This window comes from Notamacropus eugenii, chromosome 4, assembly GCF_028372415.1.
Source record: "Notamacropus eugenii isolate mMacEug1 chromosome 4, mMacEug1.pri_v2, whole genome shotgun sequence".
Lineage (NCBI taxonomy): Eukaryota > Metazoa > Chordata > Mammalia > Diprotodontia > Macropodidae > Notamacropus > Notamacropus eugenii.
The window spans coordinates 198637295-198663595 of record NC_092875.1 but is presented as its reverse complement, the minus strand read 5'-3'; the positions used below and the strand labels follow the sequence as shown (position 1 = coordinate 198663595).

Genomic DNA, 26301 nt, shown 5'->3' with positions numbered 1-26301 from the left:
GAAAGGCAGATTCAGTAGGTATAAGGGAGTAGGGCAGGTGAAGAAAAAAAAGAGGTTCTATATAGGAAACCCTGAATTTGAAAGTCTTAGAGGAAAAGCAGTTCTGAGTGAATTAAGTCCAAAGTGTGCTGAATTATTATAAAGGTCACACCAAGTGAGGAATTCATTGAGATCAGGGTAGTATCTGGTCAATATGAACATTGACCTTTCCTGGTCTGCTATGCTGGGTCTGAGTGAATGTTGGCGGGGAGGAGGGCAGGGTTGAAGAGGGGCAAGAAGGGTTATTTAAACATTTTGGGTGACTTTGATCGTGGCTACTGGCACTATATTAGGTCTAATTTTACTTACCACCTAGTTCAAGCGTGGTTACCTCACCAACAGCAGGGACCAGAATTCATCAATCATTGTCATCAGTAAAGGACTGTTAAATTTTTTTAGAACTTGTCATTGCTGTTAAAACATTGTATTTCTTTTCCTAGGAATCAGTTTGTTTCCCTTTCCTTGAGTTCAGATTGATCTTTCCAATTGGGTGGCCCCAGCTATAAAAAGGAGAAGAGAAATGGAGCAAGACAAGACAAAGAAACAGTCATAAAAGAGTCCTTAAAGGTTTAGTCTCCTGTTAGTGGCACAAATTCCCTCTACATCACTGACAGATGGACATAAGGTCATGTCACTGCTAGAGATGCAGAACTTAATGTTTCATGAATATTCCCATTTTTACTGCTCTAATTTATTAGGAAATTTTCCTTGTAAGGAAGAAAAAAAATCATCTTTATTTAACTTCTACCCACTGATTCTAGTTCTTCCCCTAAGGGGCAAAGTAGAATAAGCCTACTCCCATTTCCACATGGCAACTCTTCAAATATTTGGAAACACACATCATGTCACCCCTAAATGAATCTTATACCCTTAAGGTATGTGGAATGAGTTGTTGGATTTTGGAAACTCTTTTAGATTTTATATTGTATATTATATTGTATATTGAAAGATTGTATATTGACCATGATTACAAGTAGGTGGAAGGAAAAATTCAATATAACTTGGCTAATAATCCTCTTTCCAATACAGCTAGCTAGTGTGATCTTGGCCGAATGGAAACCTCTCTAGGATTCACTTTTCTCCTATAAATGTGGGTATAGGTGGTTTTAGGCTGAAATTAGAATCCAGGTCTCTGTTCAGTATGTTCAATTCTTCTGTGTCCACTTAAAATGATCTTAAGATGATCATTTTATGAAGATTCAATACCTCATTTCTAATTATCTGATGCACTTCCATACACATTTTATAGATCTTTATCTCTGAAGCCTTAAAAATGGAGATTGAATCTATACACCATATTGGCAAATTTTCACAACCAAATGGGCTTTTATAATGAAACACACAAAGAAAAAATACTCTGCTTCCTAAATAGTTGTTTCTAATTCCTGGAATTCTTTTTTTAAATGACTACATTGGAATTTTATCGTAATGCATAAACCAGGGTACTGTGTAAGTTGGGTCAATAATGGATCTTATTCAAATATAATACAGCATTAAAGTAACATCTACATTTGTATGATACTTTAAAGTTTTCTATGTGCTTTCATTTCCAATTTGCTCTTTGAGGACAGAGACTCTCTTTTTTGGCTTTTGTAATGTAGCTCCTATGAATTTGCTTGCAGTAGTACTTAATATTTGGTGAATTGAATTAAGAAGAGCTCAGATCTTATACTACTGCCAGGCTGAAGTATTCTCCCCGACCTCCTACTTAAATTTTCTTAAAGCACCTGGTTTACGTCTATCCTTGTCCCCAATCCTCCTTACCTCCTAATAATCTTATTTATGTTGATGTCCTAGTCTACTAAACATGATAGCACGTAAGTCCCTGGACCTTAAGACACTGGGACGTTTTTTGGTGGGTTTTGGACCCTTTTTTTTTTTTTTTTTTGCTCTTTGTATCCTCAGAACCCAGCACCAGTGCCTTTGTATATAGTAAGCCCTTAATTGGGGTTTGTTGAATGGAAACAAAGAAAACAATACTCTTTCTCTTTAAAACAAACAAATACAGCCCTGTTCCCCAGCTCCTTTAAAGGCAGCCTCAAGCAATGAAGTAGGAGACTTTTACGTTTCCTTTCGAGATGGGCCACCCTACGGATTTCTCACTGGGCATCTTTTATTGAGAAGGCAATACCTCTTCAGCTTCTCAGTTACGTTCCCTCTCCGGCCTTAGCCAACGTACATTTCCTGTACACAGACTCCTCCGGGAGCAGGAGAGGGGCGGCACCTAGAGACTTGCAAAAGTAACTTGCATGCCAGATTGCTCCTCGAGTTCGATGCAAGTTAACTGCCAAGCAGCTGTATCCACCAGCCTTGTGCTCCCCATTCATTGGAGACTAGAGGGGAATCTGCCAGGATCTGCCGCCCGTGCTGCTGCTGCTGCTGGGGCTGCTGCTGCTGCTGCTGCTGCTGCTGCTGCTGCTGCTGCTGCTGTAACAGCGGCTTCCCCCTCTGCCCCCTCCCTCTCTCCTTTTCTCTCTGCCTCCCAATCTCTCTTGCTCCCTCCCTTTTCTCCTCCCTCCCTCTCTTCCTCGGAGCTCCTAGAGACACACTTGCTCTCCTTCTAGACCCCGTAACTTTACCAGGGGGATAGAGTAGCTGTGGTTGCCACAGCTAACAGGAGTGCGCGTGACCTCAGTCGCCGGGGCTGAGGGCTATTCTGCCTAGCCCGACATCCTTTTCTATCTATATTTTTTTGCCTTTTTACATTTCTTTCCTTAAAAAAATATCAACCAAAGCACTGAAAAATCCAGTGCTGTCTGCAAGGCTGGGCAAACTCCAGGGATTCTTAAGAGGCTTTTATTTTGCAAGGGGAGCTCTAAGGGCTGGTGCTGAGCGAACTTTTGTACCCCGTGTCATGAGAGGGAGCCTTCACCTCTAGGTGGGTAGTAACGTTTTGTTTTTGTTTTTTACTTCTGAGTATACTGGGACCCCAGCAAGTGAGGCTCCTGAGCTGTATGTGCCTGCCTGCCTGCGTGTGTATAGTATGTGTGTGCATGTGCAAAGAAGGAGGGCTTTTTTAGACTGATCTTTCCCGGTGTAAGGGTCGTGGACATTGGCGCCGTGGAAAGCAGGACGTGCTAGCGTGGTCAGTTCTGGGGAGTTTGCTGAGGACTTGGCTGTAACGGGTCTGGAGGCAGAGCTTGCAGTCATGACCGGGATGTCTTAGCCATGGACTCGGAAGGAAGGGAGATCTCTGTACTGTAGTATGAACAGCAGCCGCCGCCCGCTGCCACAGCGGTAGTTTGTGATAATAATAAAATAAACAGTGATAGTAGTTAATAACTAGCATTTATGTAATGCCTTAAAGTCTGCAAAACTCTTTACATATATTATCTCCTTTGATCCTTACAACAACCCCGTGAGGTAGGTGGTATTATTCTCATTTTACAGATAAGGAAACCGAGGCAGAGAAGACTTAAGTAACTTGCCCAAGGTCACATACAGCTAAGAAATGTCTGAGGTAGGATTGAAACTCAGATCTTCCTAAATCCAAGTTCAGGGATTTTTTTTTTCAGTACAACACCTAGCTTCCCCTGTAAGAGTTCAGGGGTGGCATTGCTTGCAGCCAGCAGGGAAAGCGGTAGCACTGAGTGGAGACAGTTCCTTTGGGCATCTCAGGAGAAATGAGACTGTTTGTTTCTGGAGTGGGGAGCTGTGACTGCTTGTCCAAAAGAGCAGTTTCTTGGAACCCAGCATTGCAGCTCAGGTCTGTCTCAGTCAGAGTTCATCAGGTTCATTCTGAGTTCTTGCATCTAGCTCACTGTCTGACCTTAGGCAGTTCTCATAGCCTCTTTGAGACTTATTTAGCCTTGTCAATTCCCCCTATCCCTAACATCTAACAATTACTTACTCCACCTGGTGTTTTGCAATGCCCAGGATCGGAAGCATTTGGTGGTTCAGTGGAAAAGAAATACTGGACTTGGAGTCAAATCCCATCACTTGCATTTACTTTGTGACTTTTAGTAAGTCACTTAACCTCCCTGAGCCTCAATTTCTTTATCTGTAAGATGAGAGATTTGAATCACATGGACTTTCATATATGAACTTTTAAAGGTTGGGTGACAGAGAAAGGCAAATATCTTCTACAACTCTTCCTTAAAACTCCCAGTGTCTGGAGAGACAAATCTCCTGACATGGAATTCTGTGGAGGGTAGCATCTATAAAACCCAGCCTTCCCAAGGAGATTTCCAGGGACTGTTAGCCTACAAATCCATACCATCCCCTTTCCAGGGAGACTGGGCAAAAGAAAACCTGTGGTTTTATGATTTTTCTTAGATCTGCTCTTTTTAAAAAGAAAGGTAGTCACTCTTTAAAAGCAGATTTCCAGCTGACTTTTCAGGCTGCTAAGTGGCCACTAGAATAGAATTTCCAGACAAGGTCACTTACTCTGGAGATTGGAAAGAAGATGGTTACATGAGCAAAGCAGAGTAGAAAACTGTGTTTTTGTGAGGGGTGAACTTGACAGTTTCCTCTGAAGCTTATTTTATCATTTAAGGTAAAGGATGCCTTTTTATGTGTTTAGATGCTTTAGAAGGAAATATTCAATTTCTTAATTTCTTTTTGGCAGCAAAAAAAAAGTGACCTGTGTCTAAGGGAGGGTGAGACCCTTATCTTAAACTTTATAGCCTTCTTGGATTGTGCCCAAGCAATAAAGTACTGACATCTATGTATTACTTTCAGCCTTCCCATTTCTCTCTTTTTTTTTCCTCGAGGGATTGTAAAAGTATCATTTCCTTAGGTGAATGTAATGTTTTGTTGCATGAGAGCCACATATCAAAAGTTATGTTTTCTGGGATGAATTCTATTAGTTTATTCTTTCACCTGTTTTCATTTGGCTTTCATAGTCTCCTAGACTTGTCTTCTGTTTGTATTTCTTTTTTCCCTTTTTGATCAGGGACTTCTGTTTTGCCCACTAATTGTGTTGACCTTTAGTGTACCTCAGTTTTTAGCTGCCACCCCACAGCAAGGTACCAAAGCTGTGAACTCTCCAAGAAGTAGCATTATGATGGCTATTCACCAGTGCTTAATTAGGATGCAGAGAGCAGCTAGCTTCCTTCTGAATGAACAAAATGCAGGAGTATGTCTGCTCAGGATGGCATGGGCAAGAAGAAGTTACTCCCTCTTCACTCTCTTGTTAGGAAAGATATTTCCCCTCCATTCCCCCACCCCTGAAATAGTAACGATGCATGGCTCCTGTCCAGTAAAGCAATGGATACCTTCTCCCTAGGAAGCTGCTGTCATGTCAGCATCTCATGACTTGTTAGGTTATTAAATTTAGTCTGTTCATTAATCATTGGACAATTCAATCCAACAAATATTTGTCTATGTTCAAGGCAGGAGGTGTAGTGGATAGAGGAAGGAAGATCTTGGAGCCAGGAAGACCTGGGTTCTTATTCTGTCTTTAAAATATACTGGCTGTGTGATTCTGGGCAAGTCAATTATCTTTTCAATGCTTCTGGAAACTCTCTAAGACTTTTAAGTTGTGCAGAAGGTTACCTAAAGTATGGGTAGAAAAGGTTTCTTTATCCAGGAGTTTCCTATAACTATGAAATCACAGGACCGGTTTTTATCCCTAACTTTGTGGAAGACACAGGGTATTATTGCTTTTCCCCTATGAGGAGAACCTCAAATGGTATTACTTCCCCCTCTACATTTGCTATGCTGTCATGAAAGTTTCTCCAACATCTCTTTTCCTTTAGAAATGTCAAAAATCTGGAGTCTGAAGAAGTAGCAGGATAGAGTGTGAACAAACTGATACCATGGAGCAAGTGACATTTAAATTGTGGGGATCCCACCATAATCTCCCCCTTTTCTTTTGGTTAGCTTTTAATAACATCTCTAGAAGAACTAGAAGAGTGGATCTCCTCTGTTCATTATCACCCCATCATTGCAAAGGATACACTAATGCAGATTCCAAATGCTGATGTCCATAAGGCAGCATGGTCCGGTGAAAAGAGCATTGTGTCTGAAGTCAGAGAATATAGATCTGAATCTTGCCTCCATTGCTTTCTAACTGTGTAACCCAAAGATCAGTCTTTTCACCTCTTTGGATCTGTTTCCTCATGAATAAAATGAGGGGTCTCTGGGGTACCTTCTAACTCTAACCCTATGACTCTGTGCTCCATGCTGCAGGGATAAATATACAAATAAATATAAAAAGAACTACAGCTCCACTCCCACCCCACATTTGAAGCTGTAAAGCTGAAAAATCTACATGTGACTGTGATCTCTCCCTACACACTCACACACTTCTTATTGTACCCAAAACATTTTTTATGACATTTTGATTTGGTTCATTAGATTCTTGCATTCCTTTGCATTAAGAGACACATATAAAACCAGTTGTGTAGGAAGTCAGGACTTCTTGCAGTTTACATTAAACAGTTGTAATACAAAACAGCAAGTCGTAGCCTTGAAAAGTTTGCAAATCAAACTTCTGTCTTTCTGTTCAGTATAATTCAAATGAGTGGTGGGAAAAGTTCCCCAGCATTTTTCTTGCATTCATTTTATTTCCTTTTTATTCAGTAGGAAACAAAATGTAAGTAGGTAGTAAGAGAGACAGTAGGTTCAATAAAGAGGGAAGGCTGTTTTATTTACATAACATGTCATGGGCAGAATGATGGCAGCCCTGACGCTGTACCTGGACTTTCCCTGTAATGTAGGGGGATGCAGTGCCCAAGAGCATCTTGTGAACATCTCATTTACCAGTGTTATTTACATCTTCCCAGCCAAGCCCTCTGATATATAAGAAATAGACAGCTTGTGTTTATGGCCATTCAGTGAGATGAATACCAGCTGAAGGAGACAATGGGACTTTTTGTATGTGGCAAAACCATATAGGCTAGGAGTGCATAATTGGTACCCCAAAGGAAAACATAGATGTAGAGTGATACCATGAAACTGTTGTTGGGTAATCATCCCACAATATGATTATTAGAAAAGTCTGTTAATAAAAGGAAAAGAAGTACATGACTGTCCTTTTTCATCTAGGAGAAAGAACCCTTTAATCAACTCGATTTCCCCTCTTTCCTTTTGAAATGATATCTTTATTAAGATTCTTGCTAAAGAAATTCCTTGCTCTTCTATTTATCTTGAAAACCAAGCCCAATCAATACATATATAGTGACTTCTTACTGAGTAGGTGTAATCAATATTTACTGAATGAACAGTCTCCCTACCTTCCATTCCCTAAGGCCACTATGACACGAAATTCTTTTGTAAACCTTTAGTCTGAGGTATTGAGCTTGTAGTTTTTTGGTTTTCAATCTGTGTTTCAGGTATATTAGTTTGAAGTGGCAGCCACATCTTACCTAAGTTGGAAATGTTCTCTGAAAATGACAGATGTTTGCGTCAAGAGTGTGGCAGGTTATCTAGAAGAGATCATTTAACATCTAATTTTATGCAGGGGAGGCAGCCCTGGAAATATAAAATACCATCAAGAAAGGAAGCTTCTTTCATCTTAATTCTTTCTCTCTATCCTAACTTGCTTATGTGAAATGGATATATATTTTCAGAGATCCTGGTTTCATTATGCTAACTATAAAATGAAACCGTTTTTTAAAAATAAAGGAAATGAGGGGCAACATCACCCTATGGCATTCAAAACAGTTGAATTATTTCCATTGACAGACCAAGTAAGAGAGTAGCAAGTGGCAAGAGAAGCATTTTCACAATCTTACTTTTGAGAATGCATTCAGTAGTGAGCAACAAGTATGTCAGTTTCAGTGGAGACATCTTCACTACTGACAAGTTCCAAGGAATTCAATGAAATGTTCTCTTTGCTTTACTATTGAGTTTTATTGAATGCCTACTGTATTCTTAGCTCTGTCCTAGGTGCTGACACAGACATAGAAGATGTGGTTCCTTTCCTTAAGGAGTTGGGGAGACAAGACTAAGACAGAATCAATTTGAGACTAATATATGAGTAAGGACATCTTGGTCATAGAATAATGTATTTCATGGGACAGACCCCTGAAGTTATGAGTTTGGAGAATGGTAAGGGCTAAAGACAGGCAGTGGAACTTGGACTTGAAGTATGGATTGGATTTGAAGAGGCAAAGTGGAAATGGCTGGGAGAAAGGGAGACATATGAAGGAAGATGGTTTGGGGGGAAAATGAATAAATTAAATTTATTAAAACAGGGATTATATTGGAAAGCAAGGAGAAACCCAGTTGTTGATAAGGTTAATAATGTGTTGACAGTGGCAAAGGTAATAACATAAAAAGCAGTCCACCTAGGAACTACCTGTCACCAGTCCTCGATTTTTCTGTTTGTCATCAGTGGTGACAAAAGTTACGTCTTTTCCTCAAGCAAATTGTTTTGGGAGGAAATGAAAAAAAAATTCTCTTTGATTGACTCTCTTCCAACTTGACTCTTTATCTTTGTCCTGGAAAAGATTCTTGAAAGAGGTGGAAAAGAAGAAAGTTGGAGGACATTTTCAAAATACAAAAGGAATAATAGATTAACATAGAGTGTAAGTATTGTTCCTTCTTTTAATAGGAAGGAGAAATTGAAAATGACAATTTCCTGGAATAAGAACAACTCCCATGATCTCACTGGGGGCTGGGGGGCAGGTGTGTGTGTGTGTGTGTGTGTGTGTGTGTGTGTGTGTGTGTGTGTGTGTGTGTGTGTGTGTGTGTTAGTTACTGTATCAGAAGTACTGGACTCCCCTGTGCCTATAGGGAGCTGACCATGACCAACAGAGCCTACAGTCTAATTACTGCTCTAGAAGGTACTTCCTGCTCTCTCATAATTTCTATTCCTGCCACTCAAACAAACATTCCAATTAAATATATGTGCTGAAGGTTCCAGGTCAACTCTGCTTACTAATAACCTTTTTAATGACAATATTCTGCATTCATTTCCAGGATCATTTTTATGGGACCTCTTAATTTGCTTTTAACCATGGTATAGTCAAAGTAGCTCAGATTCATTCTATTTAATGGTATCCCCCAGGAAGCATTTTACTCTGTGTTTGATGGGAATAAGGGGATAAACCCAGAAATTGTTGTAGCATTGAAAATTACTTTAGAAAAGAAAGGTTCTTGGTGAGCCAGCACTAAAATATCAAATTATGTTTATAATCTGAGATAAGGTATAATTTGGCAGAAGCAGGTGCAGTCTTCTGGTCTATTTAAAAAAATATGAAAATTTGGAATTGGATACTTAGAGCTTATCAAAATTTCTGTTTCCTTTCCCAAAACCATTATGTCCCATTCTTTTCAATAGAAGCAAACTGCCTCTAGGTTATGAAAATTGGGGTGCCCAGCCTGAAGTTATGAAAGAGAGTGTAGCTATGCTAAAAGAATACAATTGACATTCACTTGAACACAGTACCAATTTTTGCTTGTTCTCCCAAATTTTCTCAGGCTACATGTTAGTTTTCTATGACATCTCCTATTATCAATACTTTTACCTCCCTTCTATTTACCTCCTGCATCTATGGATTGGAGCTGCCCTTGATTGCTATTTTAACTAGGTTTCACCTGAATTCAAAGCATTGTAGGGTTGATCTGCCAGATTCCACCACAGACACACCTCCCCAGCCTCTCCCCCATAATGAGAATATTCTGTTAATGGGTTAGTCTCCTTTTGCCATAAGAAGGCACCCTCCATTGGTGATATAAAAGATAAACGAAGTGCTAATGAGCAGTTCTGATTTTTTAAACTTTTTTTCCTCCTAAATTATGGGTAACAGCAGCCAGTAGAGATTGAGAATCTGGAGTGATTATTAATTCTCCACTTTGTTGTTGTTAGTGGAATCTTGCCTCAACCTTCCCAGCCAAAGTAAGGAAATTGTTTTCTTTATCTGTTCCATTTTCAGGTTCTTGTGACAGTCCAAAAAAAGAAGTTTGTCCTTTGGGTTGAATTTTATCAAGATGTTTATTGATCCAAAATAGGATAAAAATTACATATGGTTGGGTTTTTTTCTCCCCAGAAGTTATTTGTTTTTTTTAAATTCCTCAAAGTGTCTCCTCACATTAAGATAACTTTCCAGATGTTTTTGTTTGTTTGGGGTTGGGGTTGTTTTTTATTCAGATTTCTATAAAATGGTTTCCTTCCTTGTTGATGAAAGAATATATCTGAATCCGAACAGGGTTGATTGAGAAAAGAAGATATAGTGAATTAAAGGAAAATTCATTGAGCAAGGATGGAATTCAGAAAGAGAGTAATAGAACTTAGAGTAGGAAGAAATCTTGGACATCTTCTAATCTGACCCCTTCATCTTACAAATGAAGAAACTGAGTCCTAGAAAAGTGCAATGACTTGCTCACAGCAACAGTAAAGGACCTTGCCTAGTCCCTTTCCCCTCTTCTGTGCTTAAAGATTTTCTATTAGCTCATTCACAAAAAGCCACTTTTTGTCTCCAGTCATTTATCCGTAAAGCAGGGTTGCTACATCTGCCTTTTTCCTCATAACCAGACTTGAAGGATTGTTTAAATTGATTTTCCATAATACATGAAGCAAGGGGCCTTTATTAAAAGTGACCTTCTTTTTCACTAAAAGTACTACTTAGAGAAGAGGTGACCCTGGAATCTCAAAGGCCAGTTGGAAGACCTGGTGGAGACTACCTAGCCTTTCCATATGGAAGTTTATCTAAGAGTCAGTTAAGTTTTGGTCAGTCTCATCACCAAAAGGCTGGTCCTTGAGTAATGAATTGCATATCCTGAAATTATCAATTAAAAGATGGGATTTGATGTATTTATATCTTTCCTATTACATATTGTGAAGTATAGAAATCTTTTTATAACAATGAATTCACAAATATCAGTCTTATTACTAGTTCTATATAAAATGAATCCAGCTAATTCATCCCTCACCCATGTTACTGTACATTATGTTACATTACATTACCCTATACTACCCTACCCAACCTTCCCTTCCCTTCCCTTACCCTACTCCACCCTACCCCACCCTACCCCAACCCTGGGTCATCCTAGGATCAGTGGGCAGCTTTTTTTGAGATGAGTAATAGCTCAGAAATCAAAGGCAGCTGTCATCTTCTCCATTATGCTTCCCCTCCTCCAATCAGATAGCAAGTATATCTTCCTGTGCCTGAGGAACACCAACACTACATTTATTTGTAAATGCAACTTCCGATCTGTTGATTTGTGCGTTCATCCATCTCACAATACATTGTGAAATAAGACAGCTCTATCTCTGGAAGAAAATAGCTATTTTTTCTGGGAAGTTATAATTCCATGTGTAGATAGTATAATAAGGTTATGACTGTGGGTGAAAATACATAAAGGTCAAAGATTCCTCCTTATGGTAACTCACAGCAAGTGCCAGTTGTCCCCCTTAAAAACTCAGAATGCATAAATTTGATGACATGTAAAATAAACCTCAATCACTCATTTGCATAATTTAGCCAAGTTATTTGCTGCTGGCCCAATCATTTGGATTGAGGATTAGAACTCCGACTTTCCGTACAGGGTTTAAGTGTCTCACTCCCAGTCATTACATGGCAGTGATGACAGCCCTCCAGGATTGACTATACAGTATTCACTGACCAGTGCCTTCACATATTTAGATTAGCCAGTTGAATGATTGATTATTTTATCCAAATAGGCAATGTGTCCCCAGAACACTTTCATTGGAAACCAGTGTATCACTTTTTCTCTGAGTTAACAATGCACCAGATTCAATAACACTATGTTAGTGTTCTGTGTCAAATGCCTCCCCCTTTCTGATTGCAGAGGACAGCTTTTCATGATGCTTGGTTTAGGGGCTGGGGGGAGGGCTGTGCTAAATAACAACAAAGGAAGGGCAGAAAGACCAGGGATCAGAATAGATGACAAAAGGGAGCTTTGGCCTCCTTTATATAATGACTCTTGTCTGATCCATACCCACATGCAAAGTAACCCTTAATCAATTTTGTTTTAATTACTGAATGTGGGAAAACAGGACTGTTGCAAATGCATGCAGTTTTAATTTATGCATAGACAAGCTATACAAAATAATTACCTTGCAGTTGAAGAATAATGAATAGTGTCAGATCTGGTTAATCCATGCTTGACTTATCCTTCTGTCTGTATCAAAAAGATTTTGAGTGGTAACTACTCTGTTAGCATGTATAAAATGTGCCATTGTTTTTGTTAAAAAAGGTGGGGGGGGGGGAAGTTAGTCTTCTCCAAATTCCCCTGAGCTACTTTAGAGTTCTCAAATTGGGATTGAGGAGATTTGCATATAGTTTTCTGAGAAATAGCTTCATATCTCTGTTATTAGCTCACATTTGATGTTCAAAAGCACAATATTTTTCTATCAGTGCAGGAGAATTTATCTGTATGGATTATTTTGGTTCCTATGGTACCAAAACATATATCATAGGGTAGCAATAAATGAAAGGGAAAATTATAAGATGTACCATAGGTTCAGTAGAGATGGCAGTTAGAAGGGAGTACCCCCTCATTTTACACATGAGGAAACTGAGGCTATTTTTCCACTATAAAATTTTATTTTTAATTTATGAAATTAAACGAGCATTTCCATAACATAACACAATCAAAAAGATGATTGCACATGAAACTACAAATCTACTATTCACAATTTGCTGTTCCTTTTAAATATACAGCAGAATAATTATATTTTTTCTTCCCTCCCCCAACCCTAGAGATAGCTACCATTATGCACGTGCGCACACGTTCACACACACACATGTAAAATTATTCTGTACATCTATTTATCACTTCTTTCTCTGGATGCAGATAGCATCTTTCTTCACATGTTCTTTATGGTTAATTTGGGTATTTATAATAGTCAAAATGGCTTATTTACTCAAAGTTCTTAAAACTATATTGCTGTTACCATGTACAATTTTCTCTTTTCTGCTCATTTTGCTCTTCATTATTTTATGCAAGTCTTTTCATTTTTTTCTGAAGTCATTGAGCTCATCATTTCTTATAGCACTGTAGTATTCCATCAAAACCATATACCACAACTATTCAGCCATTCCCCAATGGATGGGCATCCCTGAAATTTCCATTTCTTTGCCACCACAAAGAGAGCAGCTATAAACTTTAAATGACTTGCCCAGGACCACACAACTAGTAAGTGTATGAGGCAAGTTAATAGTCAGGTCTTATTAACTCTAAGCCCAATACTTTATCCACTCTGCTCCCTAGATGCTTATAATAGCTGGTTAGGCACTGTTCACACCATGAAGCAAAACAGTTAGCCTGGATTGGGAGGCAGGCAATGAGTATTGATGACCATGTCTTCATGTGGCAATTGGGAGGCCCCACTAGCTCAGTGTATTGCAGCTGATTGAAGAGTAAGAATTTAATAAAGTATGATAACCATTCCAAAGCACTGAAACGGTGAAGGTAAAACTTGCCCGTTGCATTTAACTAACTTTCTCTCTACCCTCTATGGAGTTCTCTTGAAGCCCTACAGAGCTATTCCCAGAATAGAGCCCCAATATATAAACTGAAAGCACATAAAGAAAGTCCTTACTGGAAGTTTCAGAAAAGGAGGAATGCAAGTTAGTATTTGGCAGGTGTGTGGTGTCTGACGAGAAAATGAAAACAGAAATTTTATTTACTCAGACAAAAGCTATTACTTAAAGAATTGGGTTTGGACAGTTCTAAAGGACCCATGGTATAAAATGCTCTCCACCTCTAGAGAGAGAACTAATGAACTATGAGTGCAGATTAAAGAATATTTTTTCACTTTCTTTATTTTGTCTTGCTTTTGGTAGGGGGAGGGGGCAACCTGGCTAATGTGGAAATATGTTTTGTATGACTTCATATGTAAAATTGATATCTCATTACCTGCTTTCTCAATGGATGGAGAAGAAACTGAAGGGAGGAGAATTTGGAACTCAAATTTTTTTAAACAAATGTCCAAAATAACTTAATATATTTTTAAAAGATTTGGGCTTAAGTACAGCAATGTAAACAGAGGACTAATTAGTAAATTTGCTACCTATTCTTCCCTGTGGTGGTTATTAGTTGTGCCATAAGCATTACAATCCAGAAGCCAGTTTTTTGGCAGAAGGGTATGGTACTCAATGCCTCTGTCTTGCCACCTGTTGGGACCATTGCCCTTTCTTTACCCTAAATACCCAAAGTCTAAACAGTTGGATGGCATCTGTTCTTAGGTCTGTGAACACCCACATTGCTACCTCTGAAACAATATACTTGTCTTGCCAAATGACATATCCCTAGTGCAGAGAATTCTATCCCTCCCATGGCTCAAAACACATTCCATTGAGAGAGCTTGTCATTTTTTAAAGACCTTGCCTAGTGTGCATTCTGAATTCTGCTCATTCCTCTTGGTTACACTGTACGCCTACATTCAGTCTTCTTCATTTTTCAATCCCAGAAGCTAGCGATATGTTTAGAGAAGCATACAGTGTGAATAGCAACCATCAAAAGAAAAAATGCTCAGGGATAATGATCTAGGAAATATTGGCTGAAACACTAATTATACCTTGGAAATTTTTTCCAGTGACTTTTTTTAGAGACAAAATATGCTAGACACTTGTCCCATCTTTGATTCCAATTGCAGTCATACACACACACACAAATAGATATATAGAACCAGTGGCATTTTCTATAACTTCTATAGAAATTATGGATTTATAAACAAAAACTACTATAAATATCATAAACTGCTCATGATGGTTTGTGAACCAAGTTTCTCAGAAAAATTTGTTCCCTGAGCCCACAATCCCCAGGATGCACAAGAAGCATTAAGCTAAACCCTCCAAAACCACAATCTCCACCCTGGAAATGGAGATGAAACTGTCCCAACATCACTAAGCTGAGACACTTTTTTTCCTCAATAGAACATTCAAACAAAGCACAGGCAAGGGCCTTCTTCATTTACCTGTGGGATCTACCTAGCAAAGATGTTGAATCTATTCTTACTTTTGAAAGTTTCTCAATAAAAGAAGTGGATTGTATAAGGGACTTTGAAAAATTACAGGATTCTTGAGGTCATTTCCCATTCACTACTGTATGAGTTTTGAAGTGTGGCGTCATTTTGAAGGTAGTGATATTTATGTCAAATCATCATATTTATGTCAAACAAATGAATAGGATGGAAGACAATAGGATGATCCCTGTATGGATGAAATGGAATTAGATCTTGGATTATATTGGTGTTTTTCTGACACTTAGAGGAAAAGAGATTTAACATATATTATCATCCCCATACCTTTCTTTTGGAATTTTTGAGAAAAAGAACCTTAGCAATATCAGTAGAAAGAATCAGAAAACATAATGTAAATCAAATATTTGCTTCAGTTCATCAAATCGGTCTAGCTTGTATTCAGTTAAGTACTCTTCATCACATTCTATGTGTGGATGAGCATTAATGATTCTGTGACTGACTGTAAAAGGAGATCGAAGGGTAGTTTATTTCCTATTCTACAACTTTTAGAGTATAATATGGTTTTCTTCTATATAGTGTCAGGTTACCTTTGATTCCTATGTAGTAAGCTCTTAATAAATGCTTGTTGATTGGATTTTAAAAGATTATTTCAAGGTACTCTACTCTTTACATTTGGAAATGTGAAAAATTTTGCAACTTGTGTTTTACTGAACAAACAGCATTGTACAAAGCATCTTCTGAAGTGGCAGCACAGTGTGGTAGATGGAGAGCAATTCTTGGAATCAGGAGGACTTGGGTTGAAGCCCTGCCTTTGACCTGTACTGGCTCGATGACCATAGACAAGTCATTTATCCTTACAGTGTATCCAAAAAGCTATAAGGCTATAAGGTGCAGAAAAAGTATGAACCTGCTTTATTAGAGGGGGTTCTTCAAATGGGGAGCTCCTAACCCTGATGAAATCACAGGTCTGATGACTTCCCTCCAAAATATACATATATATATAGATGTATATTTCATAGTGGAAAACAAGAAAAGAAAGGAAAATGAAGCACTGATTATATTATCTTATACCACTGGTAGAAGTAGGACCCTAAATCCATCAGTACTCTGATAACACCTCCTTCTAGGATTCCTCATTATCTGATGGAGAGTTATGCCAAGAAATTGGGAAAAGAAAATTCTGTCTTCTCAGTTGAAAGAAGTTTGGACTAGTAGAAAAGAGCATTGGCCTGTGATCTAGGAGTCCTGTTCTTATAGTCAAACCCATTACCATTGAGCTAGGCTCTTCAGACACATTGTCAGGTAAAGACAGGAAATAGAAATATTTTCAAATGGCACATACCTTTTCTCTGATTCTAGCCTTTTCATGGCTGCTATTCCTTTTTCACCTTGCTGATCAATCAGCCTCATACAACACTCTCCTGGATATTGTAAGTCATGAAGGAGGTTCGTTGACTCAAAGATATCACCTACCTGGGAGTCATTATTACATCTTGTATCTCTGTACAGCTTTATACCGTTTTGATCTTTGAATTCTGGTAGAATGGACTTCTCTCCTTATATCCTAAGAACTTTTCCCTTGTAGATTTCCTTCCTTCCTACCCTCCTCCCTCCACTATTGGGATCAGGAAGCAAGGCAGCTGTGAGTATCCCTGGCTACAGAATTCACTTTCCCTGTTGGTCTGTTCTAATGTCCAAGTTAGATAGTCCCCAGGCAGAAGCCTCTGTGTTTACACAGATGTTGACCTGAGTGGACCTGATGATCAGAGGGAGCTGGGACTTATTACAGCCAGTTAATTTAACCATGGGTGTGAATTGTTTTGCTTATTCCTGTCTTTGAAGCAGGACACAGTGGGCTCATTTCATAAACTAAGAGATCAAACTTAAATCCTAATAGAAACCAGCTAAAACCCTACCCTTAACTAGAGAAGACAGAGCAATATCCCATGACTCTGACCTCATCCTTATCTATACTGTGATCTGAAAGGAAAAAGGTTATCATTTGTTGTACCTGTCTAGATGAAATAGTTCAGATCCTCAATGCTCCGTCGCTCTTTGTGCCTCCAAAGGCTCCACAACTAAGTACGCTAAAACCCTTGTTTAAACTTAAATTTAAGAATTATGTTCCTAGAATGTGAATAACTTCTGCAGTTTTTGTAGAGAAGATTAGTTACTCAATTCAACAAAGCTTTATGCTGTCTCTGTCATGTCTCTGGAGAGTGGCAGGAGGGGCAGAACGAGAGAGGAGAGCAGGGGAGGAAGAGGATTAGGGGAAACCATTGTCCAGTCGGTAAAATGGCAAAAACTTAAAGATGATCAAAGGACCACATTTTCAGTTGAGAGTAAGTCAAGGGAGTTCAAATCCTTGATGCTGGTGGATGAATTGCAACTTTGAGTTTAAAAGGAGAGACTAAATCTCAAACTTTAATCATGGTTCAGACAAATTCCATACTAAGAGACTTGGGCAGAGTCATCTGACCACTCATTTTCTTCCTCTGTAAAATGGACATAATGGCAATATTCGGTGTAAACTGTGATTATCTGAAGGTTTTGAAGTAGCAAATGTTGTCATTTAGCCTTATCATAGGTAAGTGTTGTCCAGATTGGGAAATGGAGAAACGGGTTTGGAAGCTCCAGGACTTTCCCCTTTTCCCTTTCCATTGATTTTATTGGTATGAGAAGCTTCCCAGTAAGGAAACTGGTCTCTACCAATATAGATCCACCATTATTCTTCATTTTATAATCTTAGAGTTGCCTGGGACTCTGAGTGGTTAAATAACTTGCCCAGGATCAGTTATTCAGTATGAATCAGAGGCTGGCCATGAACCCAGGTTTTTCTGACTTCAAGGTCAGAATTCTACCCCATTCTGACTCTGTCACTCTGTTTTTTTCTGGATCAAAAGTCAAGCAGCAACATTTTGCATGTGCAAGAATAACCTGTATGTATCCATCAGTCTCCAGACAACTATTAGTGTCGTTACTGTTATTTCTGGAAAACTGTTGCTTTACAACATGTAACTGAAACTATAGTTACCACATAAACACTGATTTTTCCACCAGTCCCCCACCTCCTTGCATCAAATCACACTTTTACCTAAAGATTAAATGGCCTCCCTCATAACACTGCTGCTGCATAACAACCTGCCACAGCCTCAGTCTACAGGTTATTAGTATGTGGCTATATCTGACTCTTTTTTACTCTGATTGAAGCAACATAAATTTGGCAGGGGGGAGGGGAGCCAAAAATAGTTTAGCAGATGTTATTCACGTGACCAACCTTATGGTATGCAGCAGCAAAGCAACTAATAGGAAAATGAGGAGACTAGAGATGCTCTCTCAGGTCCCTTTCCAGACTTCTGATTGTTTTTTTATCGGCAAATTATTATTCCTACGGTTTAATTTTTTTAAATCAGTGGATAGAGATCATGAGTCTAGATTGCTAGGAATGAACTTTGAAACTCTTCAATGATGACAAAACTTTAATGGAATAGCCTCTATTGCTTATGATCTAAAGTAAAACTCAGTGTTTAGATAAAACAGTGGTCAGTCAGTCAGTAAGCATTTATTTATTAAATGCCTGTTATGTGCTAAGTTCTGGGGATACAAAAAGGCAAAAGTCAGTCCCTGACCTCAAGGATCTCACAGTCTAATAGAGTGGCCTGGATTTGTACTTGGATTTCACTATTTTAAGAAGCATAGACTAGGCTAATTCGTTAAAAAATTCAATTCAGCATTCAACTGTCAGAACAGAGGCTCCAAATAACAATAAATAATTCTTTTCATAAATTCTTCAAACTTCCTGGCCCTTTGATTAGTAAAAGCTAACATTTCCCCAGAGGAAACTAGGGTAGAGAAAAGTTAAGTAAGGTCACACCATGAGTCAGGGAGCAAAACCAGAATGGAGCCTAGGTGCTCTCATTCCTAATCCCATGACAATCACTCGATTTCCCTTTAAACCCTAAGGAGCAGCACTTCACATCAATATGTATTATTTTCAGGCCTATAATAAGATGATTGGAAGAGAAGCATTTCAAGTGTTACTTTAAAAAGAGTTGTCATAACAACAGGAATAAAAAAATAAAAGGCAACGATAATTTCAAAGGCCTGCTTAAGTCTTGACTACAGCTTGACTCCATATTGATTTAAGGGTCCAAGGCTGGCCTCTAAGCTAATACAAGAAGTTGGATTGTGTAACACTACCATATTTGCCACAACACAACTGAGTTGCCATTTTTCTTAGCTTCACTATTTCTTACACATCTATCTGCCCAATCAAAATCTACTTCAATTCACTTTGGTTTTTAGGAAGCCTAAATAAAAGCCAATTGACCATGCCACAAACTAGGCCATAGATGGACAGCTTTCACTTAAGAAGTACCATTGTTTTCATTTGGAATGAGTTCCTATTATTAATAGAACTCACTTTCCCCTTCTACCTTCATCTAACTGATGAATAAGCACTGGAGAGATGGAATTATGGAAAGAGGACTGGAGCCCACTGTATATAATTAGATCTCTCTATATCCATTATTCCAGAACCCAATGTCTATTTGCTACTACTTACAAAGCAGGAGGCAGCTCATTCTAATAAAAACAGTTCCAGAAAGGAGCTTATAAATGTGGTTATTTCAGCAGAATACAAAATAGCAACGAAATAGAAGACAGGAATATTTGCTTAATACGTTTTTCATGAGGAGCAGTAGTTCGAAAGGCATCAGACCCGGCCCAAAGGGGAACTCAGTATAAATACATGAGCAACCCAAAGAAGGGTGCTTGGCCTAGCACAGCAATAGTTTTCACACAAAGTCCAATCCAACAAACATATATTATAAAATACTTTCCATGTTGGAGATGCCATGCAAAAGCCCAGAGAATACGAAGACAAAGCAGAAAAATACTCTTCCCTCAAGAAGCTCACGGTTTTCTTCAAAGTCTTTTCAGCAGATGATTTTTTTTTCATATAGGACTAATGGTGTGATGTCAGGCCAGCGAACTCTTAAATAAACCAGTGCGCAGACTGCCTTTATTTCTAAAAGCTCTCTCTGCTGGGATGGATGTTTTCTAGGTCCGCCCCCCTATTATTTCAGTCATCTTTGACTTTTCTTTCAAGTGCAGAATTGCATTTTCTTTCTGACAGTTTGTTTCTGTTGTCAGTTTTATGTTAATGTGAAGTTTGCAGCTATCCACACAAGGGCCAGTTTCACCCCTTAAGGAAGGACTTGGGGTGTTCTATGAGTTTTGCTAACATACTCAAAAAGAGAGAACTGCAGCACAGCAAGGCCTAAGGGCTAGCACTTTGGGCTCCTCTTTCCCCTCTCTCATTAGCTAGCTATGTGACCTTTTACAAATCACTTAACTCATTTCCATGTGTTTTCTTCATCTATAAAATGGGGAATTAACAATTGTTTGGTGTGGTTTCTTCCTTTTGGTTAGAAGGGCAAAGTATTTTTATTTCCTTCTCAAGCACAAAAGAATGGATTGTCTCTGTAGGAGAAACAACAATAATTTATAGCTTCATAAATTTAGGGCTAGAAAAGACTTGAGAGGTCATGCAGTCCAAGCTACTCATTTTATAGATGAAAAAACTGAATGAAGCCAAGAGGAGGCAAGTGACTTAGCCACTGTGTGACCCACTGGATTGTCTGATTCAAAACAAACTAATCGTTCCACTGGTTGTTTTTCAGACATTCAATTGTGTCCAACTCTTCATGACCACATGGGCCATACCATCCATAGGGTTTTCTTGGCAAAGATGCCAGAGTGGATTGCCATTTCCTTCTCCTGTGGATTAAGGCAAATAGAGGTTAAGTGACTTGCTCAGGGTCACACAGCTAGCAAGGGTCTGAGGACAGATTTGAAATCAGAAAGACTCATCTTCCTGATTCCAAGCCTACTGCTGTATCCACTGTGGCATCTAGCTGTTCCTGGTATGTCAAGTACTTTAAATATATAATATCTCATTGGAGTCTTCTAACAGCCATATGAGACAGGAATCCCAAGTATCATCCCTATTTTAAAGATGAACCAATTGAGGCTCCTGAAGGTTCTGTAACTTGTCAGTTGTCATGCTTATAGTAAAGGCAGGAGTCTGAGATGCATTACAATAGAATGTGAATCTGAGTAAGCCACCAATGGTAGTGGGGACCACAAGAAGCACCCAAGGGGCTGTTTAGTGACAATACCCATTTTCCAAGCCTGTCCTTTATTTCTTCCTTCTCTGTCACTCCCTTTATCTTTTTTTCTTTTGCTTCCCTTGCCTTAGGTCTGCCAGTAGCACCCAGAGCATCCACCCACTAATGGTAAAGATGACTTTTAATTCAGAAGACAATAGTGTACTTTCTACCTGCAAAACATAATGAGGGATGGTAAGATGTATCAAAATCCACCCAAGATGGAACAGCTTACAGTTTACTAGGGGAGGTTAAAATACTATTCAATAGCTAATATATTCAATGTGATGGGTCAATTTAGCAGTGGTATAAGCCTCCAAAAGAGGGAGAAATCTTTCCCTACTGGCTGATCCAAAAAGGAACAAAAGATTTTAGAGCACATGGGTACCCTATTTGAAGCCATGTCTAACCTCTTCATTTTGTGAAGAAATAGATGTACAGAGGTAGACTTCTGCAAAGCCACATAGAGAGTAGCTGCAGAGCCAAGATGTCAAGCCAAGCCTTCTGATTCCCAGTCTGTTGCATTTTCCACTACTCCATGAGGCCTCATAAAGAATGGCATTTGAGCCAGGCCTTGAACTAGAATTAGGATTTTTAATAATCAGGGCTGGGGGAAGGGGATTTCAGGCAAAAGAAACAATAGTGTGAACATACATACAGAAGGAAGACATAGCACTATATGTCAGAGAAGGAGGGATTAAATTTGTCTTTAAGGAAAAGTTTTGTGTAACGGGGGTGGTGGGAGAGGAGACAGGTGGGTTGGAGCCAGACTACAGAGACATTCAGTGCTGGATTTGGAAAGGGTACAAAAGCAATGTAAGCTTACGTCTTAGTCTTTCATCTCCTTGTAACAGAGGGAAATCTTGGGATGACTGTGTATATGAATATCATAAATGTTTTAGCCTTAGTTCTGGGGACTATTCGGCCTCCCTAAGCTATTCTGTGGCCCATATCCCAAAGCAGAGGCACCCAGGGCAATTACCCAGATTACTGGTAACAGTTTTGAATGTCTGTTGGGAAATTAATATAGTTTTTCAATATGTTAAATAGCAGACTTGAACTTCATTAACTTGGTGTATAATACTCTCAGTACTTCTCTACTTGGCTCTGAAATTCAATCCAAAGGCTGACCACTGCATACTTCATTTTCCTCACTTTAAGAAATGGGCATATTTAGGCAGCATGACGTGCTGCAAAGAGCTCTGGACTTGGCAGTAAAAAAGAGAGAGACCTGGCTTTGCATCCTGGCTCTTTATTAGCTACGTGGCCCTAGGAAGGTCATTTCAACCCCTTTGAGCTGCAGGGTCCTCATCCTTAAAGTTAGGCAATAATGCTTGTTCTGTCTACCTCCCAGGGTGGTTATAAGGAAAGCATACTATAAAACTTAAGTCATATTAATAAAGTGGTATGTTAATGTAAATTATTATTATTGCTATCACTGTTATTAGAATTGCCTAGTCAAGGAGTCATTGATACTTAATCAGATTATTACTTTTAAAAATCCATTTTTGTTGAAATCTTTGGTTTATGTTACCTACATTTCCCCACCAGAAAAACAAAAAATACCTACCCTAAAATAAAGAATAAAAAAGAAAAGAAAAAATCAGGAAAACTAAGCCACACATGATAAAAGGGGCATCTCATATGCAGTCTTCCATTCTAGGGAGCTAGGTGGCATGGTGGATACTTCTTAGGGCTAGAACAGCTAGGTGGTACAGTGGATAGAGCACCAGCCTTGGAGTCAGGAGAATATGAGTTCAAATCCAGACCTCAGATACTTATTAGTGGTATGATCCTGGGCAAGTTATTTAACCCTGACTGCCACCAAAAGGTAAAGTAAAAAAAAAGTTAGCTTACATATAAGCTAATTATAAAGTTAGCTTATATATAGCTTATAGGGCTATTGGAAACTCAGATGATATAATATGTGATTGCAAGGTGGCACTACTATACACGTGGAAGAGCTCTATGTCCTGTGGGGCCATGGCCCTGTCATTTTAAGTGGGTCTCTTAAACCTTTTCTTTAGTACTGTTCAGTTGCCTTAATCATAGTGTAAAATTTGGTTAGTAAATAATATTGATAATGATGAGTAAAAAATTAGGAAAATGTTGACACCAAATATTCTGCCTTGATGAGGAAGGGATGACATCAAGTAAACCACAAATCAACAAACATTTTTTAAGTGATTTCTGTGTGCCAAGCATCAAGATAAATGGTGGGCATTTAAAGAAAGGCAGCCCTCAAGAAACTTATATTCTTATGTGGAAGATAATATGCAAACAGCTACATACAAATAAGATACATATAGGATAAAATCATATATGTGTGTATATACATAAACACATGTGTGTATATGTATACATATATGGGAAACATATTTATGTATACAAAATTTGTATGTCAGGAAAGAATGAATCAGGAAAAAAAGAAGTTAACTTAAAATATATGTACGTACGTAGAAAAGATTAGTCAACTGTTCTGTAATAGGTACCCTGCCACTGTGTAATAAGCAAGCATCTATTTTAGGCCTCATGTTAAACAAACACTACCATCCAGACAGTAGCAGGCTCCTTACATCCAAGCCCTGATAGGACAGCTATTTTAGTGAATTATACTTTATTGGCCATGATGTGGGGAATAGAAGAAGACAACTACAGTTTTCGGAAAAGCTAAACAAAGCATAGGGAACTTTTCAGACATGAAGAAATTCCACTTTCACTTTTTATCAATCTCCTGCATTTCAACTGAGGGAAAGGATAAAGCAATACAGTGCTTTATACAAGTGGCAAAGTCCAGGAGTCAGAAAGACCTGGGTTCAAATTTTGCCTCTGACCCTGACTAGCTGTGTGACCCTGGGCAAGTCCCTTAACCTCTGTCTTGCCTCAGCTTCCTCATCTGTAAAATGGGGATAATAATAGCACCAACTTCCCAGGGTTGTTGTGGGGATCAAATGAGATAATATTCGTACAACACTTTGCGAACCTTAAAGCACAATATCAGTGATAGATACTATCATTAAAGTACAAAACTTTCCCAGGTGGCTTTTGATTAGTTCTCTTTTTTCCCTGTCAAACAAACTTGGGATGGGATAGTACTTCCTATCATCAAAAGAGGAAAGACTGTTAGAAACTTATGAAGTAGTGAATTAATAATTATGAAATCATGATTTTTAGACTTTCTTCCTGTTTCATTTCATCACAACTGTTACCCAAAAGTTGCTGGTTGGTTGGCTTATGTAACTAACATTTGGGACTATCTTAGGAGCTTTGCTATGGGGATAACAAACCACTTTTGTGCCGTGAGGCTCCAATGGATATCATTCTTATAGTTTTTCAGTCATGTCCAACTCTTCGTGACCCCATTTGGGGTTTTCTTGACAAAGATCCTGGAGTGGTTTGCCATTTCCTTCTCCAGCTCATTTTACAGATGAAGAAACTGAGGCAAACAGAGGTTAAGTGACTTGCCCAGGGTCACACTAAGTGTTTGAAGCTGGATTTGAATTCAAATCTTGCTGACTCCAAACTCCATGCTCTATCTGATGCACCACCAAAAAAAGAACATCAGTTAGGCATCTACTATATGCAAAACAGTGTCCTAAGCACAAAAACAACAAAAAAGGGAACAGTTCTTGCCTTGAAGGGGTTTATAGTCTACTGAGGGGACATGTACACAGGGTAAGTAAATAGAACAGAGCATGAGGCAGGAAGAGCATTCATTACCAACTGAGAAGATAATGATAGAAATGATAGATGAGTTTAGGTTTGAAAGAACATAAGGATTTTGAGAAGTGAAGACTGAGCATTTATTAAGCACTTTCTATATCCTAGGCACTGTGTTAAGCACTGGGGATATTAAACAAAAGCAAATGAGACAATCCCCGTCCTCAAGAAGTCTACATTCTAATGAGAGACGGCTGTCCTTGAGGAATGGGGCAGCTGCTGAAGCACCAGGCACCAGTGCAGTGGAGAGAGCACCAAAAACAGTCAGGACACTTACTAGCTGTGTGACCCTGACCAAGTCACTTAACCTTATTTGCCTCAGTTTCCTTATCTGTAAAATGAACTGGTAAAGGAAATGTCAAACCACTCCAGTATCTTTGCCAAGAAAATCCTATGGACTTGCCCGTGGGGTCGTGAGTCAGACACAGCTCAACAACTGAATAACAAGTCTCTTGAGGAATGGCAAAGATGGGGAATTCTGTAGCAGATGGCTGGGGAATGCTCTTGAGGCTTGATTCCTGGTGAAATGAGGAATAAGAACACCATATCTCCGGTCTGGAGCCTGAGATTCCTGTGGGGCTAGAGTCATGGAGACATGAAGATAATGGCAGACATGCAGGTTGAGGATGGAGGACCTATATGAATGTGGGAAGTCAGGATATGGAACATTAAGTCTGAGCAAAGTAATAGGGCTGTTTGGCTGGAATATAGACTTGGTCAAGGGAAACAATATGAAATAAGGCTGTAAAGTTAACCTGAAGCTAGATTATGGAGAGCCTGTGAACCTTATGTTCTTGGCACAGTTTTTTAAAAAAAGGAAAACAAGAAGTTTAAGATAGAGAAATGTGTATAAAGGCAAAATCTTATCAAAAACAACAGTCCCTGGATTATACTTACTTCCTCTACCTCCTATCAAGCAGATATCAAACTTTTAGGTCTCAGGACACCTGTGCATTTTTTTTTAATTTTAGGCAGTTGGGGTTAAGTGAGTTTTCCAGGGTCGCACAGCTACTAAGTGTGTGAGGCCAGATCTGAACTCTGGTCCTACCAACTCTAGGGCTGGTGATGTGGCACTTAGCTGTTCCTACCCCTATGCATTCTTAAAAATTATTTAGGAAAAGGCTCATGATGGAAAATGCTAACCATATCCAGAGAAGGAACTGTGGAGTCTGAATGCAGATCTATTTTCTCTTTTTTGTTTTTTTTCTTTCTCATGGTTTTTCCCTTTTGTTCTGAATCTTTACAACATGACTAGTATGGAAATTTTAAAAAAAGATTGTCAAGAGAATTAACACTTTCTAGAATTCATTCATAAGGATTTTACATATCTCTCTTTCATCCTACATATTTAGTTGTAATTGTACTGCAACTAGATTTTGTTAGTAAATGGAGCAGAAGTAAAAAAAATATTGAGGACTGCCTTCACCTTCATCAAAGATCTACCAGTATTTATGGTATTAGAAATTAAAATGTCTTGGTATTGTTATGAAAATAGTATAGACCCCCTGAAAGAGTGTTGGGATAAGGCCAACT

The 26301-nt window shown here is 38.8% G+C and overlaps 1 protein-coding gene across 6 annotated transcripts in view; it reads left to right on the top strand.

The window, feature by feature from the left end:
• The window catches only part of RIPOR2 (RHO family interacting cell polarization regulator 2), a 262117-nt gene that overhangs the window by 164338 nt on the left and 71478 nt on the right, over positions 1–26301 (top strand). The window contains exon 1 of one of the 6 annotated variants that reach the window (XM_072603983.1): positions 2361–2917. The exons of the other annotated variants lie outside the window; for them this stretch is intronic. The gene's annotated coding sequence lies outside the window, so the exon portion shown is untranslated. Of the gene's footprint in view, positions 1–2360; positions 2918–26301 lie in introns of those variants that run through there. 6 annotated transcript variants of the gene reach the window in all.